At 43.3% G+C, this 14,211-nt stretch overlaps 1 protein-coding gene across 2 annotated transcripts in view; it reads right to left on the bottom strand.

Moving 5' to 3' along the window:
• Gpr19 (G protein-coupled receptor 19) overlaps positions 1–14,211 on the bottom strand; it is a 28,568-nt gene that overhangs the window by 9,228 nt on the left and 5,129 nt on the right. The window contains exon 3 of one of the 2 annotated variants that reach the window (XM_055610801.1): positions 8,243–8,398. The gene's annotated coding sequence lies outside the window, so the exon portion shown is untranslated. Of the gene's footprint in view, positions 1–8,242; positions 8,460–14,211 lie in introns of those variants that run through there. The other variant, XM_055610808.1, reaches the window with a different exon arrangement.

Here is a 14,211-nt window from a genome sequence, read left to right as displayed (position 1 = left end):
CCTGAGCTATATACAACCCAGCCTAGGCTACACAGTGAGTTACAGGTAAGCCTGAGCTACATACAACCCAGCCCAGGCTACACAGTGAGTTACAGGTGAGCCTGAGCTACATACAACCCAGCCTAGTGAGTTAGAGGTGAGCCTAGGCTACACGGTGACTTATAGGCCAGCCTGAATTACATAGTGAGTTGCGGGCTAGCCTAGGCTACAATATAAGAAGATACTACGTAAAATAAACAGGAAATAAAGACTATAGTAAGAATAATCGAACAATTGACTATAGTAACAAAACTGAATCTTGCTTCATTACTTAAAGGCTTTCAACAAATTAGGAAGAGAAAAAACACAACACAGTAAAAGCCAACAGTAAACACTGCTAAGAGGGGAAAGGCTGAAAACCGCTCTCTAAGATCTAGGACAGGATAAGCATGTCCATTTCCATCACTTTTAGTATTATACTGAAAGTCCCAAGCCGAGGAAAGAAACACGTACATACCAAGCTCGCAAAGAGCAAGTCGTCAGTTTGCTGATAATATGTTTACATGAAGAAAACCCCCAAGTCCCACTGAAAACTACTTGAACAAATAAGCAAATTCAGCAAAGCTACAGGGTACAAAATAAACAGAGAAAAGCCCAATAGCTTTATATGCATCATTAACAAGTTATCTAAACTAGAATTCAAGAAAGCAATCTGTTATAATGACTGCAAAACAAACACCTGGGAGTAAATGTCATCCAAGATGTGAAAGACTGCTGTACCGAAAACTGTACAACAGTGATCGAAGAAACAAGGAGATTGGGAAAGACAAAGGGAGGGCGGGAAGGGAGGGGGAAAAGAAAGGAGAAGGGGAAAGGAAGAGATGTATAGTTCCTGTTCATGGATAGAAGTATCCGTATTGTTAGAAGTCCACATTGCTCAGAGTGATCTACAGATTCAACACAACCTGCACCAAAACACCAATGATATTCTTTATAGAACCAGGGGAAAAAAAACAGAATTTATATCAAGTCACAAAAGCCCCGAGGCAGCCAAAGCCAAGTTGTAGTAATCAAGCCAGTATAGTATTGGCATTCACACACACACACACACACACACACACACACACACACACACACACGAGAGGGGTGAGGGCAGAAGGTTCTGGTTAGATGGTTCTACAGATAAAGGCAAATGCTACCACGCCTGACAACCTGAGTTCCATCTCTGGAACCCACAGGGTGGAAGGAGAAAACTTAACAAGCTGTCCTTTAACTTCCACATTCCTGCCATGGCATGCACAGGAAGCCCCAAAATAAATAAATGTAATAGAAATGTAAATGAAACATTAAAAATACACACACACTGAGAAGTAAACTATACAACTAAACCCAACTGATTTTTACAAAGGTGCTCAGAACACACATGGGAAACGGGACTGACCTTTCAATAAATGGGTGTTGGAAAAACAGAATCATCTGCAAGAAAAAGGATGAAATTCAATCCCCATTTCTTGCCAGGTACAAAGCAATTCAAAATGTATGAAAGGTTTGAATGCTAGAACTGATACTGTGAAACTACTAGAAGGAAACTAGCAAGAACTTGTGGACAGCATCCTAGTTAAGTCTGTAAGGGAGTTTCAATTGAGGAGAGTGCCCAGATCAGACAGGCCTGTGGGCTTGGCTGTGGGACTGTCTTGATTATTAATTGAGGTGGTGGAGGGGGGCAGCCCACTGTGGGAGACACCATTCCTTGGGCAGGTCTTCCTGGGGTTTATGAAAAAGCTAGCTAATAAGCATGGGTCTGCAAGCTAGCCAGTAAGCAGCCTTTCTCATTTAAGTTCCTGCTTGAGCTCCTGCCCTGACTTTCCTCCATGATGGACTGTAACCTGTAAGCTGAATTCAGCCCTTTCTTCCCCTAAACTACTTTTGATCTAGGGTTTTGTAACAGCAACAAAAAGTAAACCAGAAAAGACAGGATGCTGATGATACAGAAAACAAAGGCAAAATTAGAAACATGGATGGGGGCTGGAGAGATGGCTCAGCAGTTAAAGAACACTGGCTGCACACCTACTGCTCTTGCAGAGCAGTTCTGTTCTCAGTATGCATGTCTGAGTTCACAATTACCTGTAGCCCTAGCTACAGGGGACCAGACACCCTCTTCTGGCCATGACAGCCCCTGCATGCATAGGCACATACACATAAACATATAGAAAGGAACGAAAATAAAATCTTTAAAAAGAAAAAAATGAGAGCCCATCAAATTACAAGGCTCCGCTAGACTTCCAGGGAAAGTAGAGGATTAGAAGCTGAATTGTGATGCAGTGTGGAAGAGTCGGGATAAAGCATGACTCCAAAGAAGACAATCACTGGGAGTTCACAAAGGTTGTGCTAGGACAGTGCAGCAGTTCGGAGTCACAGAAGAGAAACGCAGCAAAAAGAACAGAGCTGCCTGTTGGGGGTTGGTCTGGTACTGTATTCTGATGCTAATTACTGGCCCCCAAGATCTGGTTGCTGCCCAGATGAGCGTCCTGCACATGCAACAACGGCACACATGGCCTGTCCCAGGCTTCACCCACCTAACCAACCCGGAAAGAAGCTGCTCCACAATTATCTCTGCCCTCATAGTTCTTGTTTTCTTCTTTGCTGTATGCTTCAGTGTTTTTGCTTTGCCTTCTTATAGGTGCACATATATGTACATGTTTGCGCATGTGTATTTAGGCAGGACGATCTCAGGGCTCTTTCTCAGGAATGCTGTCCATCTCCTTTGTGACAGTGTCTGTCATTGGCCTACAAATCATTAAGCTGAAGTGGCTGGCCAGCAAGCCTCAGGGCTCCTCCTGTCCCTCCTCCCCAGCACTGGATTACATCCACAACACCCGGCATTCTTACCATGCCCAGCATGTTACACAGATGCTAGGGCGCAAGCTCAGGTCCTCCTGCTCAAAAAGCAAGCGCTTTACATGACTGAGACTCCTCAGTCCCTTCATTTTATTATTCTTTAAGTTTTTCTATTTGTTTATCAAGACAAGGGTTCATAGCCCAAGCTGGTCTCAAATTTGAAATGTAGCCATGGATGACACTAAACTAATCCTTCTGCCTCTACCTCCCAAATCCTGAGATTAAAAGCGTGTACCCAAGCCTAGTCTGTTTTTTCCTTCCACTCTGTGGGCCCAGTGACCTGGCAGCCAACGCCTTTGCTGGCTGAGCCACACCCCACAGCCGTGCTTTGTGCATTGTAGACATAAAGAGTAGCTGCGCTAGAACTCACGACTGCTGGTTCCTAGGTGGACACTTCACGTCCCAGGAGACATATGGCACCATCTACAGATGCTGGGGTCAAAGGTTACTGATAGCTGGTAGGCAGAATCCTACAATGAGCATCAAAGAATTATCTGCCCCAGAGGCTGACTGTGATGAAAAACTGCTCCAGAGCTAGGCCATCTGAGTTTCAACTCAAAATCTGTGTAGCTTCTGGCAAGTTAATTAATTTGTGCTTATTGCTCTCATCAATAAAATTACAGTATCTACCTGATTTGTTGTCAGTATAAGTATATGAGAGAGGGACTAAGCCAGGTGCAGTGCTGCATGCCCATAATTCCAGCACTTGGGAGGTAGGGGCAGGAGGATAAGGAGCTCATCTCTAGCTCCATCAGATCCAATGCCCTCTTCTGGCTTCCAATGGCATGCACACACACACACAAATAAAAAATAACAACAAAGAAAGGTGCTAAAACAATATCTAAAACAAAGCAAGAACTCAACAAATAGATGTTCCTGCTTAGTACTCTATATTTTCGCAATTTACTTAAAAAAAATGTGGAGGTTGGAGAGATGGCTCAGTAATTATGCTCTTCCAGAGGATCTGGGTTCAAAATCCCAGTACCTACATGGCAGCTCAAAACTGTTTGTAAAGCCAAGATCTGACATGCTCACAGACATATATGCATGCAAACAGCAATGCATATAAAATAATTTTTTTGAATATGGTATTTTGCCTGCATTTATGCCTGTGCATTACTGCATGCCAAGTTACCCTCAGAGTCCAGAAAAACGTATCAGTCAGATCTCCCTAAACTGGAGTTACAGATGGTTGTGAGACACCATGAGGGTGCTGGGAATTAAACCTGGGTCCTGTGGAAGAGCAGATAGTACTCTTAACCACTGAGCTATCTCTCCAGTCCCTACCTTTCCAATTTCTGAGAACTATATTTTTGTTAGTCTGATACCTAAATACATTCCTTTTAAAGCATAGAAGAAAGAACATTACTGACAATACGCTAGGACCGATGGAAACTAATGTAATGCTGGCTAGTAGTTGTGATTTTAGATAGATTACTTAATCTCTCTGAGCTGTAGTTTCTCCACTGAAAAACAGGGACTACTGTATAGCAGACTTGCTACAAAGATTAAATATGACAGCTGCCAGGAGCCTGGGAGAGTCTGTCCCATGAAAGACCCCTGGGGATGCCTCTTTTCTGCCAAAGGAAAGTAACACCAGAAACAGAATAATAAAATCACGACAGTAACTCTCCTCCTGCTCTTAACCCACTCCCTTAGAGAAGTCAACTCTATTTCATCCCACATTTTGCCACGGCTCATGGAGGACACACCACCTATACTTCGGCCCTTGGCTCTATTCCCGACCCTTTTGGTATAAACACCCTAGTGGGGACAGATGCAACTGTGCCCTACAAGATGGGGCCTAGCCATCGATTTCTCAGTCTGTACCCAGGTTTGTGGTCCGCCTCCTCATACATCTTTCACACCTACCCTCCAAATCAAAACCACACTGTCAGGGGCTCTCCTCAGGGCAGCGACTCTACTTTCTCTGTCCTGTCTTCTCTTCAGTAAGGTCAATCAATGAGTTGCTCCTGTCAGATTCAAGAGGGCAGGTAGAAAGCCCAGCCGTGCCTCAGCTGTGCTGCCCTTGTATGTGCCATCGGCAAGCACACAACAGCTTTTGCAACAGGCTGCTGTTTCTTCTGCTGTGTACCAAACTTAGCACATCACACTGGAGGGAAAGCAGCTCTGTGGCCACCTTACTCATAAGCTTCATCTTTCTGTCTTTAATGATTTAATTAGATAGAAAAATAATAAAGGCTGTATATGTGTCTGATCATGAGGATGACTAACTTCATCACAGATAGCTTGCAAACTTGAATTCAAATCCTAAGCAATCTTTCAAAATTGCACCCTGGCAGGGTTGGGAACATAGCCTAAAAAGCACACACGAGGCCCTGTGTTTGACCAAAAATGCCTTGAGACAGTTTTTCATTCTGGTCCTGACTGCCACATTTTGGCTCAAGCTTGAGCTGACACTCAGGATGTCAAGGGTCCCTAGGTAAGAGTCCATTAATATCTGAGAGTTCTTTGGACAGTGTTCTGGGACCTGGGTGCCAGACTAGAAAAAAGAATGCATGGGGCAAAACCACTGGAGACACGCACTCTCAACCTGAGGTGAGCCGTTCAATGGCACAAAGAAGTGTCAGACAAAACACCTGAGGAAAGCGAGAGACTGCTGGGGTTGTTCCCATCTATCTCTCCATAAAATGCCACAAGGAGGAGCAGTGATGCCCAGGGAAGGACTTATGGATACCACTAAGCTCTGGTTCAAAATGAGCCTAGCTAACATACATAAACTCCAAGCGCAGCTTTGATGACTGCCAAGTTCTTACTGCATATTTGCTGCTTTGATGTAAACATATGCAAATAGAACAGAGTCAGAGCTGGGCTTGGTGGTCCACGCCTGTCATCCCAGGACTGTGAAGGGGCGGCAAGGAGGAGCAGTTCATGACATGTGCCAGCTACATGGCAAGCTTAAAGCCAAGCTAGTCTACATGAAGCCCTGTCTAAAAAACAAACTAAATAAATCAACAAAGAAAAACAGACACAGCCCCAAAACTGGCTCCAGCAGAATGCTGCTAAGAGTCTTGAGCCTTCCTAAGGTACAGTCACATATGTGTACTGAACGCACCATTCACTAGGCCACATTTCAGGTTACCTGTCCTGGGAAATGTGTATGTCACTGAGGATACAACTACTCTACAAAGTGTTTTGCAGTGAACTACTAGAGAAAAACACAATGTTTTGGAAAAAAAGTTTGCAAATCTTTACACATTATATTTTAGACCCAGCACCTCTTTCAGTTTTCCACAGCTTGTAGGAATGAAATCAGACATTCTATCATCAAAGGCCAGAAGGAAACCCATACAGATCACGAGGGAAGATCTTTTACTTTTTATATTTTTTAGACAGAGGCTCACTCTGTAGCCCAGGCTGCCCTAGAACTCTTGGTGATCCTCTTACTTCAATCTCTCAGTCCACACCTGGGATTACAGGCATTGTCCACCACTCATGGTGAAAAAACACTTTATCTCAGAAAGTCCTGTGTGTGTGTGTGCGTGTGTATGTGTTCATGCCTGTGCTGGCCAGAGGTAAGGAATGACAAGCCTCTGCCTACCAGTGCTAAAATTACAGATGCACACTCAACTTTTTCTTAAAACCTCAGTGCTGAACATCCAAGCTCAGATCCTCATCACCGGGCACTTTATACACTTAGGCATCTCCCAACCCCCAGGAATCCTGACTTTATAAAAAAGTGTTATTATGTTTTTTACCCTTAAAAATGTAAATTAAGGCCTGAAAATGGTGGCCCACACCTTATTACCCAACACTCGGAAGGCTAAATCTCTAAGGACTGCCTGTCAACAGAGTTGACCATCTGTCTTGGAAAAGCAAAAATAATTTGCAAAGAGAGATTTTTATTTTAAAAGCATGATACTACTTTAAAACAAAAACCCAGTCAGGCATCATAGTTAATATGAATAATTTTTTAAGTATTCCTCTTTTTTTTGTTTTTGTTTTTTTCTTTTTGAGACATGAGTCTGACTCTGTAGCCCAAGCAGGCTTTGAATATGTGGCACTCTTTCTTGCCAAATGCTTGGATTACAGGCATGAGCCACCACACCTGTCTTGATACATTAATTTTTTTCAGAATCAGATAAAGGCAATATGCTTAGGCTGGATTTGCTACTAGGTTCCAAGGATGGAAGAATATTTCTAGGTTTGATTTTAAAAGTCAACCATAATGTAACTGCAGCTTTATCTTTTTTCCTTTAAACATCAGCACTCACCAGTCACACCGTGCTTGACTACTAGATGTCTATGCAGCACAGGCAGAGAACAGCAATTACTTACGGGTTATTTGGGGGTATAGAACATGACTATCGGGATAATTCAAAATTAAATACAGATTTCACTGGGGATCTATTTTAGCTGGGAAAGCTGACTCAATCTTCTAGTAGCGTCAGCTGAACAAAATTTGTAGCCCAATAGGCTGTTGACATCATTTGAGATAACAAAAGCAGGCAAGCAGCACAGCTCAGTGGTTACGAAGGAAGACTTGAAGATCGAATCTTGGGATTCAGTTCTTGTTCTATTATGTGTTTCCTAAATGACCCTGAGTGTCCTCAACTCCTCTATGCCTGAGTTTATCTCTAAATTGTAGTCTGTATCACCATGTTTGCTTGGATGATGGTTTGCACACAGCAAGAACTTTTTCGAGTATCTGTTAAATGAAATTAAATGTGAATTTGCTAGCTCTTCTCTTTGTGCTGAGTTGAAATACTCAAAGAATCTACAATGAGCGTATGGTGATTGTAGCCTTTAAATTTGGCAGATTCCTGTAAGAGCTTCCCTAAGGCTTTCCGTAAGATGTGGAATTCTGTGGCAGTCTAGTATCCTAAAGCAGGGCTTGGGGACAGTCATTGGTGCTCCTGGTATTGGTGACATCAGAAGGAGAGTGAGCTAACAGCACAAAGGAATATGAGGACTGCCCCCTCAGGCTCCCTAAGCTACTGCTGGTAACCTCTGGGAACACCGGCACACAACAGCAGCAGCTCAAAGGGATGAGACAGGATTTTCTTACAATGATAATGAAATCTGGCTCTTCTGAGTAAAGAGCCTCCCCTTCCAGGATTAAACAGGGAGAAATCCTTTCATCAATGAGTTTATGGGTTTATTATCATTACTATATGTGATTTCCAACCAATTTTTTTTTCCTCAATAGGAGCTTACTCTGGAGAAGTATTTATTTTACAGAACTACCTAGGCATCTTTTCTGGACCTGTAACAAATCTAATGCCCCCAATGAGCATCTAAGCCAGGACAAAAATCTTTAAATTGCCTGGGAAAAAAAAATATGAGAAAGAATTGTGTCCTCTGAGCCACATTTCAGCTGTGATAGAGGATTTCGAGCACATACCTTCATCGGGACTTGATTTCAGAGACAGTCTCCGTGGGTCTTCCTGGTCAGGAACAGCTCTCGGACAGGACTTTGGAGGATGCCATAAGCCACCAGGAAACCTTCGGAACACATTCATATCTGTCGTCTGTCTTCCCTCAGCTCACAGCCTGCTTCCTGGTAGGGAGACAAGATGACGCTGTGCAGGGTTGACTGCTAAACCATCTTCCCACCCCCAGCTCCCGCTCTCAGTGCCCCTCCCTTCTCCTTTCCAAGGCTCTGGAATGTGTCACATGGGAAATGGATCATGTGGCTTGGGGGGAAATGTGGCCATCTTCTCCCTTCCCCCACTTCTCTTTTCAGGAGCAAGGCAGCAGAAATCTCTGACCTGATTGGCTCTGATCTGAAAATCTCCATATGAAAAGGGCAAGATTCAGCCACACAGACCTCCAGTCTTCCTTCCTTTTTTTTTTTTTTTTTTTTTTTAAATCAGGTAATTTTACCCTGAGCTTTCAGAGTTGCTTCATAGGGGAAGAAAATTATGCTTTCTTTCCAATTCCTCATTCTCTTCCTATTACCAGAATCCAGATGCGGCTATGTGTCCCCTAGTCTATCTTGGGGGCACCCTTAGAGCACATCTGGGCAATGCAGTGTTCAGCACCACGGACAGCATTGTCTTCCTTCAGCATTCCTTAAAGCCTTTTGCCAATTTCAGGTAAATAAATCTATTTTTTTAAAGCTTTTCCCTTAAGTCTTTTATCTAAATATAAACCACACCATGTATTGTGGCTCTAACTTGCTCTACTGCCAACTGACTTCACTTAGGAGAACAAGTAATTCTTTTTAATTTCATTAAATCTAGAATGGTTTTCTAGTCCCTATCCTACAACTTATCATTACCCCTTAAATATACTTTTACCAGTTTGGTTTTCTGTGTGTTTTTTTTTTGGGGGGGGGATCAAAACATAGTTACTATATGTTCCTACATCTCCACTTGTAGGAAAATCCCCATCAATACACAGGAATTGTGGGGTGCACAAGCCTAGATGTTTTTAGCTTTGTCCGTGGGCCTCAGGCAGAGTTGAACTGGAGGCAGGATAGAAGCCTACTTGCAGCTATTTTGTGTGGGTCTATCCTGCTTTGCTGACGTCCTGGTTGCCATGGCGCTAGGTAACTGCTGAAGGGGACTATGGCTTTCAAAACCGGTCACCATGGGACCCTGCTGACTAGAGAAAGGGAAAAGGAACTGAATTGATGCAGAGGGCTTTCAGGGAACATTTGCAGAAACAAATCTACCTTTCAGACTTCTTCGTGACTGGATTGCTGTGGCCCTACATAGTGCCAGGGTTCTAGGAATCCATATTTACTCTAAGACAGTAAGTCCTCCCATCCTCCCTTGCTTCTTTCCTTAAAAATCTATTTGAATTGAATTGGGGACACCAGCTCTGTAGAGCATGAGAGGACTGCTTCCACAGAGCAGTGGGAAGAACACAAAAAAGGCATTTCTCTTTTGAAACTAGATGTCTGCCTTTTGGAAGCCACTCATATATCTCCAAAAGTGTACTGCAGAGATACCTAAGAAACATAACTGTATGTGGACCACAGAACCAGCTTGTAAATGCTCTGTCATTTTATAAGGAAAAAAAAAATTGTAAGCAAGCTGATAAATTTATTTTTTAAACATAAATCCTGGTAATAATCAGAGGACATTTGGATTACCCAAAATAAGAAATTTAAAGTTGCTTAGCTCAAGCCAAGAGTGTTGGTGCACGCCTTTAACCCCAGCACTCGGGAGGCAGAGGCAGGTGGATCTGTGAGTTTTGAGGCTAGCGTGGTCCACAGAGTAAGTTCCAGGACAGTGAAGGCTACACAGTGAAACCCTGTCTTGAAAAACAAAAAAACAAAAACACCTAAAAGTACCTTAGCTCAGTCTATCAAGGCCCTTCCTCACAACTTGAGCTCATTCCCAGGCTCAACATGCAAAACCAACTTCCCACATACTGTGGTACACACGCACACATGTATGTGGGGACCACAGGCTGATGTTGAATCCTCTCTGTAACCACTCTCTAATTATTTTCTGAGACAGGGTCACTTTCTCACCTGGAACTCACTTATTTGGCTAGGCCAGCCAGCCAGCCAGCTCCAGCATTTGGCTTGAGTACAAGAGATCCAAAATCATGTCCTCAAGCACTTGTGCTAACCAAGTCATCCCCCAGCCCTGCATTTCCTACTTTTAGTTTATGAAAGGGGCCAGGTTAATTCTTTTTTACATAAGACTCAGAATATTTTTGCTATGTAACCCAGGCTACCCTCCAACTCATGATCCTTCTTTCCCTGTCTCCCAGTGCTGGATTTAAAGGTATATGCCCTGATAACCAGTTAGAAATTCAGCTCTTAATTTTAGTATTTGCCACATTTAGGAAATTACCTCATAAGGTAAATAAGCATTATCTACTTGTTTAGTTGTTTGGGTAAGGTTGTCCTCAAACTCATCATCATCCTATCAGCCTTCTAAATTGCTAGGATTATCATCATTTGCCACTGAGGTAGGCTCTAAATATGTGTTTAGCCAGTCAGCATGATGGTCAGTACCTTTTTCAGCACCAAAAACAACTAAGCCAGGAGTGGTTCTACAGACCTATACCAGCATTTGGACAGCAGGAAGAGAACAAGTCTAACACCAGCCTGGACTACATAGCAAGACTCTGTCTCAACATCAGATGTGGCTTGTGTCTCTCATGTCAGCACTTGGGAAGTTGAAGCAGAAAGCTCGTATGTTTAAGGCCAGCCTGGGCTACACACAAAGGTCTTATCACTAAAAACAAAACACTATACTCACCCACTGATAGGTCAAAACTCCCAGTGGTATATTCTTTGAATTTATAAACCTCTTGAGGACCAAACAAGAGACGTGAATGGCTTAAGTAACCAGATAACCAATCTTCTTAAGAGGCAGTAGCAGGCTTGCCACCAAGCCTACTGCCTGAGCTCGAGCTCCAGGACCTATGTAGAGTCCACAAGTTGTCCTCTGCTCTGCCTACACACACCCTGGTGTGTCTGTGCATGTGAAGATACACACAGACACAGTAAGTGCAATCAACTTTAAAGGAGAAGAATAAGGAGGACCTTCCCAATTGCTTCAAACATTAACTAAAATTAAAAAAACAAAACAAAACAAAAAACAACAACAAAAAAAAAAAAAACCCAAAAAACAAAGGCTGGACAGACGGCTCAGAGGTTAAGAGCACTGGCTGCTCTTCCAAAGGTCCTGAGTTCAATTCCCAGCAACCACATGGTGGCTCATGACCATCAATAATGAGATCTGGTGCCCTCTTCTGGTGTGCAGGCAGAACATTGTATATATAATAAATAAATCTTTTTTTAAAAATCAAAACCCACTATCCAAGTGTTCCTGGGAAATCCACTAAAATGTTGTTCTTTTTTTTTTTTTTTAAACTTCTGTCTCCAGCCTCCATGCTTTAGGTTTGAAAGTTTCTGTCTTGTTCATACCCAAAACACTAGTCTCTCAAGCTGTTTTTTTTGGAGGTTTTATTGTTTTGAGTTTTCATTTATAATATAATCTTCTCCCAGGTGGGAGGTGGTGGTGCATGCCTGTAATTCCAGCACTCGGAAGGCAGAGACAGGTGGTTCTCTGTGAGTCTGAGGCCAGCCTGGTGTACACAGTAAGTTCCAGGATAGCCAAGGCTACACAGAGAAAGCCTGTCTCAAAAACAAACTAACAAAACAGAATCTTCCCCGTTTCTGTGTCTCATCCACTTCCCACCTATCGTGGTTCATTTCCAGCCTGACTGGACTAGGAAACCCCTCAGGAACGGGGGTGATATCCCCATGGGAGAAGTGCTAACCCTACAATCATGAAGGCCAGAGTTCAGATGCCCAGTGCTCTGAAATACAGGGGCACAGAAGCAAGAATCTGTAATCCCAGGGCTGGGGACGCAGGGCCCCTGGGCCTCACCCACCAGCCAGCCCAGCTAAGTTGGTAAGCTCAGGTTCAGTCAGAGACCATCTAAAGAATAAGGTGAGCATCCAATATGCGCATCAAGCAAGCGTGCGCGCTCTCGTGTGTGTGTGCACACTGTGTGCTCACTAGTGAGGCACACGTTTTAAGGATGTTCCCGGTGGTTTAACTGAGGACAAAAGACCCTCCTGCCGGGGTTCTGAAATAAAAAGAGGAGAAAGCTGAGTGTAACTATTCATGTCCGCTTCATGAATGTAGACGCAATGTGACTGACTGCCTCCAGCTCACACTCGCTCTAAACTATATCCCCTCAAACACTGGGCCAAAGTAAACCCTTCCTTTCCCAAAGTGCTTTTGGTCAGGTATCCGGTCACAGCAACAGAAAAGTAATTCATACAGCATCCTTCCAAATGAAGTTACTCACATCTTTCTTCTTTCACGTTTGCGGCTGAGGGCTAAGCCAGGGCAAAGGGCAGGCCAAGCATTCATTCTGTGCTAAGCTACACTCCCAGCCACACCTTCCTTTTTACCACACACTACTTTAATTTTCACACATATTACTTCTATTGAGGAATCTCTTGCATGTCAAGTATCTGGTTATAAGGGTTACTGCTGTTGTTGCTGTTTTTTGAAACAGGGTCTCATGTGGACCAGGCTGGCTGAGCTGGCTCCTGTCACTTCAAGGGACCTTGAACTGCTGACCCTCCTGCTCTGCCTCCCAAGGGCTAGAATTAAGAGGCATGAGCCACCATGTTGGTCATGTTTGTCCTCCAGTGCTCTTAACTGCTGAGTCATCTCCCCCCCCCCCACAAAATTTACAAAAATTCAAAGCCAACTAGGTGATCAATACCCTTATGTTCCAGCATATTAAAGAAATGTGAATTTGGGTGTTACCCCAAATTAATTTTTTTCACTGTTCCTTTAAAAACATCTTGTATATGTTGACTCTTTTATCCCTGAATTAAAATGTGCATAGTCCCACTATATTTCCTGGATATTTTTACTTAAAACAAACTACTAAGTATTTGTCTTTGTTTTGACTTGGTTTTTGAGGCAGGGTCTCCTGTAGCCTAGGCTAGCCTTGAGGGCTCACTCTGTAGCCTGGAAATGACTCATGCATCACCAACGATGGGACCTGAACCCACGGCTTCATGCATGCTAGTCATGCTCTCGGCTCCGCCGTTCCATCCCTCTCTGAGGTTTTTGTAACCTTCAACCTGATTCTCTGCAGAATCTGTTCTTCAGCCACTTCATAATTTCAGTGACTGCGCCTCCCACCCCAAGGACATTTAGCCATTTTACCAATGTTCTTGCTGGAAGGAGTCACACTGCGCCTTTGTCTTTTCCCTATACCCACCTTAGCAACTTCCTTCTGACAACCTTTCCCTTTTGTTCTTAGGCTGAGGGTCCCTGACGCTATGCTTCTTAGATTATCACAGACATGATGTTCTCTAATTTCAGCTGAGTCGGCTGTGGTTTGAGTACGTCTTTTGTTCAATCTTGTCATTAGCTGCCAAAACTCCAGGATGACACTGAATTTGGTATAAGAAGCTGCAACTCCAATAACAGCAGATATAACATAACCTCACTTTTCACAGCATCAACCTCAAATACTTTCTCTAGAAAAAAATAATACATTACAAAGAAGAGCCCATTGCACACAAGGAAGCTACTCATTAGAGTCATATTTCTTTGCTTTGCTTTTTGTTTTTTTTACACAGGGTTTCTCTGTGTGCCCTCAGCTCCCCTCCTCAAACTCATAGAGATCCTCCTGCTTCTGCTTCCCAAGAGCTGAAATAATGGTGTGCATTACCACCACACCAGCCCTAGAATTCTGTATCTAACACCCCCTAAAAAAGCAGAGATGGACTGGACACCCTTACATAAAGGACCAGAATTTCATATTGGCAGAGTACCAAACTTTAAACAAGGTCTAATAGACATACATTTATCTATCATCCATCTATCTATCTATCTATCTATCTATCTATCTATCTATCTATCTATC

The sequence above is a fragment of the Psammomys obesus genome, unplaced genomic scaffold (genome assembly GCF_907164565.1).
Source record: "Psammomys obesus unplaced genomic scaffold, mPsaObe1.curated_primary_1811, whole genome shotgun sequence".
Classification (NCBI taxonomy): Eukaryota; Metazoa; Chordata; class Mammalia; order Rodentia; family Muridae; genus Psammomys; species Psammomys obesus.
This window is presented reverse-complemented; position numbering and strand designations above follow the sequence as displayed.